The 13,996-nt window shown below is 43.1% G+C and overlaps 1 long non-coding RNA gene across 1 annotated transcript; it reads left to right on the top strand.

Annotated features, from left to right (window-relative positions):
* Positions 1–10,819: 10,819 nt before the first annotated feature.
* LOC119584885 lies at positions 10,820–13,957 on the top strand. Its single transcript, XR_005229853.1, has 3 exons — positions 10,820–10,894; positions 13,537–13,606; positions 13,825–13,957. It is a non-coding gene; the product is annotated as an uncharacterized LOC119584885 (long non-coding RNA).
* The last annotated feature ends 39 nt before the right edge of the window (positions 13,958–13,996 follow it).

Here is a 13,996-nt window from a genome sequence, read left to right as displayed (position 1 = left end):
GGATGAACGTCACTGGAAGATCGCAGAAGCTGCAACAGATGTTCATCAGAACAGATATTAAGCCGCCCCAGGCGGCGTAGATCCAGCGAAGGACAGATACTCGCCAGAGCAGTTACCAGTCGCCACAGGATGCTATGGAATGGCGCCACCTGCCTGGACGCCTGTAGATCCAGTCAAACTCCAGGAGCTCGTCAGCGCAGGTATCAGCCGCCCTAAGAAGGACCTGGACGAGATCTGCGAGGACGTGTGGACGAGTACGCCGCCAAGTTAGACCTGGACAAGGACTACGAGAAAGTCTAGACGAATCCAAAGTCAAGGAGGACCGGTGCGAAACCTTCGAGGACGTGTGGACGTCAAGGATGGATTATACCAAGGACAGGAAGTAGGATCCCACACAGTGGAAGATGATGCACGCCGTGGAAAAGGACGTCTACCGCAACGTGTACCATCAAGTATTTCCTCGGACACGCGAGTAAGACAGCCTTGAGGAGGCGAGGGTAGGTGACAGAGAGGTGTGACATCCATTAGTCAGTGGAATCCGCTGGGCAGTTGTGTGACATCCATCAATCAGTGGAAATCGCCTGGGGCATGACCAACGTTGATAATAATAGGAAACGTTCCGGAGGGGGCTATCCGACGGAAAACAGCTGGGTCTCACGCCCTGAGCGAGGTAGGGGAGAAGCGACCTAGCATGACCCAGTCATCGTAGATCGCTCGCAGCAGTCACCGTACGCAGGTCATCACCAATCAGTCACAACCATTGCTTAGAGGCATCTATAGCCTTTTACAGTGTGTATATATGTATGTATGTACATATTTATATGTGTGTGTGTGTATGTGTATTATACAGCAACTGTAAGCGAATACAAAGTGTATCAACATTTAGAGAGGAAAGCAAAATCTCTTGGCCGTAATGACATCCAGCCGAGATTATTGCCGGAATTTGCTTCCGTGCTCGACACCCCTCTTTGAGACATCTCAACATTACCATCACCAAGATTGTTGCATTCACAGTTCTGGTTTCCAAAATAAATTTGCTTAATTATCGTTAATCCCTATTCCGTGCAAAACACTCGAGATAATCATTGCTTCGCAGGAAGTCAATCATCTCGAATTATATCAGCATCAGTTCGGAAACATCAAAGGCTGGGTGAAAGGGAACTTGTGAAAATAACCAACTATCCGATGAGATGGAACTTCTGTGTGATGTCCTTCAAGGGAGTGTCTTTGACCCATCTAATAATGGTTAATAAGGATAATATTCCACACACGAAGTTCTACATATACGTGCATGACAAGAAACGGGCACTCCACACAATATCTATTACAGACTCCTGATTCATTTATCAGAATAGGCCTCATCGAACAAAATGCCGTTAAATTAAAAATGTACGGAAATAAAATTCAGATTCAATAAATTAGCTGACTGTGATAGAACTTTAAGATAAATAATGACTATATAAGGCGCGCCTCTGAGGTGAATCAGGAGTGGTTATCAGCCAAGGTCTGAAGTGGGTCAGTAACACCAACGAATAATTTCAAGATGCGGAAAAAAGGTTTACAAACTAAGAACACTAAAAGGATATGGTTCATCCAATTTTGGCATTCGTCCTTCACCATGTTCGAAAAATTAACTTGAAAAGGCTTCAGACAAGAGCCTTCAGCATTATACTTGGATCAAACTGCACATTTTAAACCGAAGGATGGAATTCCTCCCTAGAATATCGGAGAGTTTTTTGACAGAAAAAATACCCAATTACAGTGTATATGTCTACACACACACACACACACACACACACACACACACACACACACACACACACACACACACACATACAAACACACACACACATACACACACACACACAAACAAACACACACACACACACACACACACACACGCACACACACACACACACACACACATACACAGAAACACACACACACACACACACACACACACTTGTGTGTGTGTGTCTGTGTGTGTGTGTGTGTGTCTGTGTATGTGTGTGTGTGTGTGTGTGTACATGTATATATGTGTATGTGTATGTATATATATATATATATATATATATATATATATATATATATATATATATATAGAGAGAGAGAGAGAGAGAGAGAGAGAGAAGAGAGAGAGAGAGAGGAGAGAGGATGAACTTACCTTTGGAAGAAGTCATGCTAGACAAGAGAGTCTACCATGAAAGAGGAACAGGCAGTGGCTGTTGCTGTTCAAGCCAGAATGCGGAATAATCTGCTTCATGGGTCTCCCGATGCGATGTCAGCTACATTATCGCTTATTTCATCAGCAAAGATTGCATAACACGTCCATGCGTGCTACACTATGTGCACTCTCAATATATATATATATATATATATATATATATATATATATATTATATATATATTAATGTATGTGTGTGTGTGTGTGTGTGTGTGTGTGTGTGTGTGTGTGTGTGTGTGTGTGTGTGTGTGTGTGTGTGTGTGTGTGTGTGCGTGTGTGTGTTCGTGTGTGTGTGTCCGTGCGTGCGTGCGTGCGTGTGTGTGTGTTTGTCTATCTATACATATGTATGTGTCTACATCTATATCTATCTATATATGTATATATGTGTACACACACACACATAAGTGTGTGTGTGTGTGTGTTGTGTGTGTGTGTGTGTGTGTGTGTGTGTGTGTGTGTGTGTGGTGTGTGTGTGGTGTGTGTGTGTGTGTGTGTGTGTGTGTGTGCATGCACACATACACACATACACACATACAAGTCATTCGACTTGGCGAATAACTTGTTAGATAGAAATATTAGAATATTTAACACTTTAAAAATGTATCAATAAATATTTTACAAATAACAATAAATATATTAAAAATCAAAGGATAAATATTATGCTCTAAGTGCATAAAATTATTGCATAAACATTATGCATAATCAAATTTTATTGAAAATGTTAGTCTCCCTAAGGAAACTGATAAGACCCTCTATGTCACAATCCTCCCCCAATACATTTTTCAGTGTACATGGGGGAGACTAGTACATACGTCTTTGGTCTGAGAATGTTGCACATCTTTCCACTACAAGTGCGACCGTTAATGGCTCTTGGCATCCTTCACAAAGTGCTTGACTTTTAGCCATCATCGGCCCGTGAGTCAGTCTTGTGTGCCCGATTCTTAGTCTTGTTAATACAACTACTTTTCGGTTGGGATGCATGCTGGTAACCCAACTGCCAAGGTCATCTCTAATCTCTCGCATTTTGTTTCTAGAGGTATACCTCCACTGTTCCTTCCATTTATCGCGAAGACAACTCCTGATGCTGGGTTTCAGGTCGGTGTGTGGGAGAGGAAAACGAACATCACAAGGCTGAGCGGCAGCTGTCTACGAGATTCACAATATATTACAATAGAATGGTTCGTAAGATCTCTAGTCATCTTAACCTCCGTAACGGAAGCCGCCTTGCCGCGGTGGGGGGGGCTTGAGGTCCCAATGATCTGGTGAGCCGGACCAGAGAGATACCCATTCTGGGGGGGTCACCAGTGAGGGATGAGACAAAATGTTGGGTGCACCAGGGCCTATGAGAGGGGATGGTGCACCCACCCCTGGTTCATTCTATCTTGGACCAGGGAGAACTCTCCCACGTGTGTTTGCCGTGCGTGGTATCCCGTATTACCAGAAGACAGGAATCCTGGAGGTTGAGTGATGCTGCATGCTGTGCCCTGCAGCTAGCGACACACCTCTTTGGTCCTCTATTCTGGTTAGACGGGTGGCTTGATCAAGACCCAGTCAAGTCAATCGGCTGGTCAAATATGGCTAGGGTCAAACAGGCACTGTTCAGTCGGTAGTGCATAGGTCCCGCGACTGCCATCAGTACTGTAATAGTGGCTGTGTATATTTCCTCATTACCCCTGTGGCTGTTGGGAGATTTTGAGCACCAACTATAGCTTCCCCTAGTTGGACTCCATGGTGGGTGGGGGGGTGAGGAAATGAAGAATTCTAATTTGTATGAGTATTACAAATTTACAAAGATCTAGGTCTCTCCCTGACGACCTACGCAATCCCCCGACCATTCCCTCTGGAATATCACATGTTGTCACTCTGGAACCTTTCCAGCTTCCAAAGGGCAAGAATGGGAATCGTAATGGTTCCCGGGCTCCCAAAACAGGTAAGAAGAGAAAAGTTCTCCTCAATCCACTAAGGAAATCTTACCTGATAAATATGAAAGTATTTCATATAGTAAGTACCTAGTAGTGAAGACCATTGATACTGTATATATCAGTCATGGATCTTGATATTTTTGAGGTACATCGGAAAATAGTTGAGGTATGTCAACGTGATCCTCGCATCACCCCACAGCGAGATGGTAGCCTGATGGTTTAGGTTTCGTCACCAGACAAGAGTGATCGTCTGCGTGCGATATGCGACATCCCTGGGGCTCAAGTTCCATGTTCTCCTCATAAATCCCTCAATCAGTGTAAGGGAATTATCTTTTCCCGAGACCTGTTGAGGCATTCTGAGGAAAAACTGTTAGAGGAAACTAGAGAATTTAACGTAGTAGCAGTAAAACGTTTAAGAAGAAAGTTGATGGTTTGGAACAGTCGACACAGCTCTCCTTCTTTACTTTAACATGTTAGTCTTTCCAGAATCAGAGAGGTTGGCATGGTACCACCTCAAGGTAAAGCCATATGTGCCCAACCCTATGCAGTGCTTCCACTGCCAGGGTTATGGGCATGGAGCCAACTCTTGCCGTTTTAAAGAAAATGGACAACCAAGAGTATGTGTAAAGTGTGGTACAACAGGTCATCAAGGAGATGACAACTGTCCAGGTCCAATATACTGTTACCACTGCAAAGAAGCTCATGAAGCTTCTTCAAAGCAGTGTAAAAGGTACAAATTTGAAAAAGAAGTATTGGTAATAAGGAGCAAGGAGAAAGTTAGTTTTCCAGAGGCAAAGCGACGTGACTGTGTGCTGTTTGCACAGCCAGGTAGGTCCTTTGCTTCGGTTCTAGCCCATTCTCCTTCCCACCAACCCTTACCCTCCGGTGCTTCTTATACCACACTCTGCCACTTCCTTTAGACCTCAGTCCCCAATTGCTGAAACTGCCTCTGGTGAATTCCACCAGAAATGAAGTAGGAGTCTATTGAGGAGACTCCTCCTCCCAAAGTAAGATCTTTGGAGCCATCAGGTAAGGCTCCAGAGGCCCCAACGGTGACAGCTCCAGCTGCCACCACATCCACAGGGGCCTCCACTGCTAGGCAGAATGCACCTGAAACAAAGGCTCAGGTCCGTCCTTTGCCAAGGCAAAGAAATCCTGAGCCTGTCAAAAGGCAGCCTGTGGAAACTAGTTCCACGGGTAAACAACCCCTCAAAAGATTCTCCCAAAATCCTGGAAAGGGACAGCCTAAAGGTGTGGGGCAAACCTTGACCACAGGTGCTACCAAACACCTTATGAAGAGGTAGTTTAATGAACTGGATACCCTAATCCAATGGAACTGTCAGGGAATTCATGCAAAATGGGAAGAAATGCAACATCTGATATCTTCATGTAACCTAGTTTGTGTATGCCTATAAGAGATTATGACCAGTAAAAATCATCCTATTCCCTAAGAGGATTCCAAATTCAAGCCCATTATGGGACCTTTGATAATGGACCTCATGCAGGAGTAGCAATAATGGTTGTCAGGATATTCCCTTCCAGGCATCCACCTGCAGACAGCACTGCAGGTGAAGGCTGTGAGAATAGGCTTGACACGACCTTACACTGTTGCATCCATCTACTTCCTCCACATAATCTCAACATAGATGATTGGAAGATGTACTTGGGCAGTTGCCACATCCATTTCTACTCTTGGAGATTCAGTGGTCGGCATCACTGGGGAGAACACTTTGTGCAATCCTCGAGGAAGGGGCTGGGAGTCCTGTTCTAAGGATATATATGCAGTTTTACTGAACAGTGACACTCCCACACATTTCCAAATTCAAACTGGGACATTCTCCAATATAGACCTGTCAATTGGCTCACCTGATTCACAGATGAATTTCACTTGGCAGGTCATGGAAGACTTACATGGAAGCGATCACTTTCCAATAATTTTGGAGGAGGTGAATGGTATTCCAGTCAATGGAGTGCAGAGATGGCGACTTGAACATGCAGAACTGGAATCTTTTAGATCAACGCAGTATTTCAAGTATCTGTGAATGATTTCCCAGTGTGTTCAAGATGCTGTTGATCACTTCACATCACGAATTCACCTTGCAGCAGAAGCATCCATTTCGAAAAGTAGCGGTCAGTACCGTTGACCTCCGGTACCATGGTGGTCTGATGAATGCCAAGCAGTCAGAGCATGAAAAGCTGCATTAAGGCAGTTGAAACGACGCCCCAGCGATGTAACCTTGATCCATTACAAAAAGACCTGAGCAATATATATATATATATATATATATATATATATAGTATATATAATATATAATATATATATACGTAATATATAGATATATATATATATATATATATACACACATTCAATTATATAAACACACATATATATATACACATTAATATGTACACAATATGTATATATATATATATATATATTATATATATATATATATATACAATATATATATATATATATATATATATTATATATATATATATATTAATATATATATATATATATATATATATATATATATATATATTGCTCAGGTCTTTTTGTAATGGATCAAGGTTACATCGCTGGGGCGTCGTTTCAACTGCCTTAATGCAGCTTTTCATGCTCTGACTGCATGGCATTCATCAGACCACCATGGTACCGGAGGTCAACGGTACTGACCGCTACTTTTCGAAATGGATGCTTCTGCTGCAAGGTGAATTCGTGATGTGAAGTGATCAACAGCATCTTGAACACACTGGAAATCATTCACAGATCCTTGCAATACTGCAGTTGATCTAAAAAGATTCCAGTCTGCATGTTCAAGTCGCCATCTCTGCACTCCATTGACTGGAATACCATTCACCTCCTCCAAAATTATTGGAAAGTGATCGCTTCCATGTAAGTCTTCCATGACCTGCCAAGTGAAATTCATCTGTGAATCAGGTGAGCCAATTGACAGGTCTATATTGGAGAATGTCCCAGTTTGAATTTGGAAATGTGTGGGAGTGTCACTGTTCAGTAAAACTGTATCTACTCTTAAGAACAAGGACTCCCAGCCCCTTCCTCGAGGATTGCACAAAGTGTTCTCCCCAGAGGTGATGCCGACCACTGAAATCTCCCAAGAGTAGAAATGGATGTGGCAACTGCCCAAGTACATCTTCCAAATCATCTATGTTGAGATTATGTGGAGGAAGGTAGATGGATGCAACAGTGTAAGGTCGTGTCAAGCCTATTCTCACAGCCTTCACCTGCAGTGCTGTCTGCAGGTGGATGGCCTGGAAGGGAATATCCTGACAAACCATTATTGCTACTCCTGCATGAGGTCCATTATCAAAGGTCCCATAATGGGCTTGAATTTGGAATCCTCTTAGGGGAATAGGATGATTTTTACTGGTCATAATCTCTTATACGCATACACAAACTAGGTTACATGAAGATATCAGATGTTGCATTTCTTCCCATTTTGCATGAATTCCCTGACAGTTCCATTGGATTAGGGTATCCAGTTCATTAAACTACCTCTTCATAAGGTGTTTGGTAGCACCTGTGGTCAAGGTTTGCCCCACACCTTTAGGCTGTCCCTTTCCAGGATTTTGGGAGAATCTTTTGAGGGGTTGTTTACCCGTGGAACTAGTTTCCACAGGCTGCCTTTTGACAGGCTCAGGATTTCTTTGCCTTGGCAAAGGACGGACCTGAGCCTTTGTTTCAGGTGCATTCTGCCTAGCAGTGGAGGCCCCTGTGGATGTGGTGGCAGCTGGAGCTGTCACCGTTGGGGCCTCTGGAGCCTTACCTGATGGCTCCAAAGATCTACTTGGGAGGAGGAGTCCCTCAATAGACCTACTTCATTTCTGGTGGAATTCACCAGAGGCAGTTTCAGCAATTGGGGACTGAGGTCTAAAGGAAGTGGCAGAGTGTGGTATAAGAAGCACCGGAGGGTAAGGGTTGGTGGGAAGGAGAATGGGCTAGAACCGAAGCAAAGGACCTACCTGGCTGTGCAAACAGCACACAGTCACGTCGCTTTGCCTCTGGAAAACTAACTTTCTCCTTGCTCCTTATTACCAATACTTCTTTTTCAAATTTGTACCTTTTACACTGCTTTGAAGAAGCTTCATGAGCTTCTTTGCAGTGGTAACAGTATATTGGACCTGGACAGTTGTCATCTCCTTGATGACCTGTTGTACCACACTTTACACATACTCTTGGTTGTCCATTTTCTTTAAAACGGCAAGAGTTGGCTCCATGCCCATAACCCTGGCAGTGGAAGCACTGCATAGGGTTGGGCACATATGGCTTTACCTTGAGGTGGTACCATGCCAACCTCTCTGATTCTGGAAAGACTAACATGTTAAAAGTAAAAGAAGGAGAGCTGGTGTCGACTGTTCCAAACCATCAACTTTCTTCTTAAAACGTTTTACTGCTACTACGTTAAAATTCTCTAGTTCCTCTAACAGTTTTTCCTCAGAATGCCTCAACAGGTCTCGGGAAAAGATAATTCCCTTACACTGATTGAGGGATTTATGAGGAGAACATGGAACTTGAGCCCCAGGGATGTCGCATATCGCACGCAGACGATCACTCTTGTCTGGTGACGAAACCTAAACCATCAGGCTACCATCTCGCTGTGGGGTGATGCGAGGATCACGTTGACATACCTCAACTATTTTCCGATGTACCTCAAAAATATCAAGATCCATGACTGATATATACAGTATCAATGGTCTTCACTACTAGGTACTTACTATATGAAATACTTTCATATTTATCAGGTAAGATTTCCTTAGTGGATTGAGGAGCACTTTTCCCTTCTTACCTGTTTTGGGAGCCCGGGAACCATTACGATTCCCATTCTGCCCTTTGGAAGCTGGAAAGGTTCCAGAGTCACAACATGTGATGTTCCAGAGGAATGGTCGGGGATTGCGTAGGTCGTCAGGGAGAGACCTAGATCTTTGTAAATTTGTAATACTCATACAAATTAGAATTCTTCATTTCCTCACCCCCCCACCCACCATGGAGTCCAACTAGGGGAAGCTATAGTTGGTGCTCAAAATCTCCCAACAGCCACAGGGGTAATGAGGAAATATACACAGCCACTATTACAGTACTGATGGCAGTCGCGGGACCTATGCACTACCGACTGAACAGTGCCTGTTTGACCCTAGCCATATTTGACCAGCCGATTGACTTGACTGGGTCTTGATCAAGCCACCCGTCTAACCAGAATAGAGGACCAAAGAGGTGTGTCGCTAGCTGCAGGGCACAGCATGCAGCATCACTCAACCTCCAGGATTCCTGTCTTCTGGTAATACGGGATACCACGCACGGCAAACACACGTGGGAGAGTTCTCCCTGGTCCAAGATAGAATGAACCAGGGGTGGGTGCACCATCCCCTCTCATAGGCCCTGGTGCACCCAACATTTTGTCTCATCCCTCACTGGTGACCCCCCCAGAATGGGTATCTCTCTGTTCCGGCTCACCAGATCATTGGGACCTCAACCCCCCCCCCCCCCCCCCCCCCCCACCGCGGCAAGGCGGCTTCCGTTAGGGAGGTTAAGATGACTAGAGATCTTACGAACCATTCTATTGTAATATATTGTGAATCTCGTAGACAGCTGCCGCTCAGTCTGTGATGTTCGTTTCCTCTCCCACACACCGACCTGAAACCAGCATCAGGAGTTGTCTTCGCGATAAATGGAAGGAACAGTGGAGGTATACCTCTAGAAACAAACTGAGAGAGATAGAGATGACCTGGCAGTTGGGTTACCAGCATGCATCCCAACCGAAAAGTAGTTTATTAACAAGACTAAGAATCGGGCACACAAGACTGACTCACGGGGCGATGATGGCTAAAAGTCAAGCACTTGTGAAGGATGCCAAGAGCCATTAACGGTCGCACTGTAGTGGAAAGATGTGTAACATTCTCATACCAAAGACGTATGTACTAGTCTCCCCCATGTACACTTAAAAATGTATGTGGGGGAGGATGTGACATAGAGGGTCTTATCAGTTTCCTTAGGGAGACTAACATTTCAATAAAATTTGATATGCATAATGTTTATGCAATAATTTATGCATTAGAGCATAATATTTATCCTTTGATTTTTAATATATTTATGTTATTTGTAAAATATTTATTGATACATTTTTAAAGTGTTAAATATTCTAATATTTCTATCTAACAAGTTATTCGCCAAGTCGAATGACTTGTATGTGTGTATGTGTGTATGTGTGCATGCACACACACACACACACACACACACACACACACACACACACACACACACACACACACACACACACACACACACACACACACACACACAACACACACACACACACACTAGTTGCGTACACAAAACATATATAGATAGATATAATGTAGACACATACATATGTATAGATGACAAAACACACCGACGCACCTACGTACTACACACGAACACTACCGCCACACAACACACAACACACAACACACACACACACACACACACACACAACACAACACACACACCACACATACAAATATATATATATATAATATTATATTATATAATATTGAGAGTGCACATATGTAGCACGCATGGACGTGTTATGCAATCTTTGCTGATGAAATAAGCGATAATGTAGCTGACATCGCATCGGGAGACCCATGAAGCAGATTATTCCGCATTCTGGCTTGAACAGCAACAGCCACTGCCTGTTCCTCTTTCATGGTAGACTCTCTTGTCTAGCATGACTTCTTCCCAAAGGTAAGTTCATCTCTCTCTCTCTCTCTCTCTCTCTCTCTCTCTCTCTCTCTCTCTCTCTCTCTCTCTATATATATATATATATATATATATATATATATATATATATATATATACATATATACATACACATACACATATCATTACATGCACACACACACACATACACAGACACACACACACACACAAACACACACACACAGGTGTGTGTGTGTGTGTGTGTGTGTTTCTGTGTATGTGTGTGTGTGTGTGTGTGTGTGTGCGTGTGTGCGGTGTGCGTGTGTGCGTGTGTGTGTGTGTGTGTTGTGTGTGTGTGTGTTGGGGTGTGTGTGTTGTTTGTATGTGTGTGTGTGTGCGTGTGTTGTGTGTGTGTGTGTGTGTGTGTGTGTGTGTGTGTGTGTGTGTGTGTGTGTGTGTGTAGACATATACACTGTAATTGGGTATTTTTTCTGTCAAAAAACTCTCCGATATTCTAGGGAGGGAATTCCATCCTTCGGTTTAAAATGTGCAGTTTGATCCAAGTATAATGCTGAAGGCTCTTGTCTGAAGCCTTTTCAAGTTAATTTTTCGAACATGGTGAAGGACGAATGCCAAAATTGGATGAACCATATCCTTTTAGTGTTCTTAGTTTGTAAACCTTTTTTCCGCATCTTGAAATTATTCGTTGGTGTTACTGAACCACTTCAGACCTTGGCTGATAACCACTCCTGATTCACCTCAGAGGCGCGCCTTATATAGTCATTATTTATCTTAAAGTTCTATCACAGTCAGCTAATTTATTGAATCTGAATTTTATTTCCGTACATTTTTAATTTAACGGCATTTTGTTCGATGAGGCCTATTCTGATAAATGAATCAGGGAGTCTGTAATAAGATATTGTGTGGAGTGCCCGTTTCTTGTCATGCACGTATATGTAGAACTTCGTGTGTGGAATATTATCCTTATTAACCATTATTAGATGGGTCAAAGACACTCCCTTGAAGGACATCACACAGAAGTTCCATCTCATCGGATAGTTGGTTATTTTCACAAGTTCCCTTTCACCCAGCCTTTGATGTTTCCGAACTGATGCTGATATAATTCGAGATGATTGACTTCCTGCGAAGCAATGATTATCTCGAGTGTTTTGCACGGAATAGGGATTAACGATAATTAAGCAAATTTATTTTGGAAACCAGAACTGTGAATGCAACAATCTTGGTGATGGTAATGTTGAGATGTCTCAAAGAGGGGTGTCGAGCACGGAAGCAAATTCCGGCAATAATCTCGGCTGGATGTCATTACGGCCAAGAGATTTTGCTTTCCTCTCTAAATGTTGATACACTTTGTATTCGCTTACAGTTGCTGTATAATACACATACACACACACACATATAAATATGTACATACATACATATATACACACTGTAAAAGGCTATAGATGCCTCTAAGCAATGGTTGTGACTGATTGGTGATGACCTGCGTACGGTGACTGCTGCGAGCGATCTACGATGACTGGGTCATGCTAGGTCGCTTCTCCCCTACCTCGCTCAGGGCGTGAGACCCAGCTGTTTTCCGTCGGATAGCCCCCTCCGGAACGTTTCCTATTATTATCAACGTGTGGTCATGCCCCAGGCGATTTCCACTGATTGATGGATGTCACACAACTGCCCAAGCGGATTCCACTGACTAATGGATGTCACACCTCTCTGTCACCTACCCTCGCCTCCTCAAGGCTGTCTTACTCGCGTGTCCGAGGAAATACTTGATGGTACACGTTGCGGTAGACGTCCTTTTCCACGGCGTGCATCATCTTCCACTGTGTGGGATCCTACTTCCTGTCCTTGGTATAATCCATCCTTGACGTCCACACGTCCTCGAAGGTTTCGCACCGGTCCTCCTTGACTTTGGATTCGTCTAGACTTTCTCGTAGTCCTTGTCCAGGTCTAACTTGGCGGCGTACTCGTCCACACGTCCTCGCAGATCTCGTCCAGGTCCTTCTTAGGGCGGCTGATACCTGCGCTGACGAGCTCCTGGAGTTTGACTGGATCTACAGGCGTCCAGGCAGGTGGCGCCATTCCATAGCATCCTGTGGCGACTGGTAACTGCTCTGGCGAGTATCTGTCCTTCGCTGGATCTACGCCGCCTGGGGCGGCTTAATATCTGTTCTGATGAACATCCTGGTTGGCAGGCTTCTGGCGATCTTCCAGTGACGTTCATCCCACAGCATCCTAAGGTGACCATTTCTGCAGCAGTATATATATATATATATATATATATATATATATATATATATATATATATATATATATATATATATATATATGTGTGTGTGTGTGTGTGTGTGTGTGTGTGTGTGTGTGTGTGTGTATAGTTATATATATATCGTCGATTACACCAAAAGCTCGTTTACCTAATACTGATAACAATAACAAAATCAGCTTCATTATCTTTGTTGTTATAATGACAGTTTTATCATTCTACTAAAATTATAAATATGACCATCAGCTTCACTCCCTGTTATTATAGCGCATCATCATTAGCCAGTGTTATCATTATAATAGATATAACAATAGCAATGATTACTATAATAATTATAGAAACATGCCATTATAAGCACTATCGTATAGTTTGTTTATGTATATATATTTTTTTACAATTTCAGTCAGAACGAAGAAAATACAGACGCAAGTATGAAAGCTAGGGTTCAAAGGCCTCCTTTAACACCAAGACAGGTATGCAAAGCTCAAACGCCAAGAGTATCTTCATTCACTAAACCATAATCAATGCTATTGATATTTATGTAGCAAGAAAGAGATCCGAAAATGTATATATCTAATAAAAATACTTTAGTTCAATTAGATACTGAAGAATCAATTACAATAGAAAAAATAACTGCTTACAAAAGACACTAATATAGACATTTTGCACTTCCATTGCATATGCCCAACAGGTGGTGAGTTTGGTTGCGGTGAGCGGTACGGACCTTATCAACGGCATGATGTTTGGCTGGACCGCGGTCTTGCCGAAGCTTCAGGAGGACACCAGCAGGTTCACGGTGACCGAGGACGACGTGTCATGGCTTGGTATATAGATGGTTGTTGTGCTCATGGGACACTTCCTTA

This window comes from Penaeus monodon, chromosome 18 (genome assembly GCF_015228065.2).
Source record: "Penaeus monodon isolate SGIC_2016 chromosome 18, NSTDA_Pmon_1, whole genome shotgun sequence".
Taxonomy (NCBI): Eukaryota; Metazoa; Arthropoda; class Malacostraca; order Decapoda; family Penaeidae; genus Penaeus; species Penaeus monodon.
The sequence above is the reverse complement of the archived record's forward strand: the minus strand, read 5'-3'. Positions and strand labels throughout refer to the sequence as shown.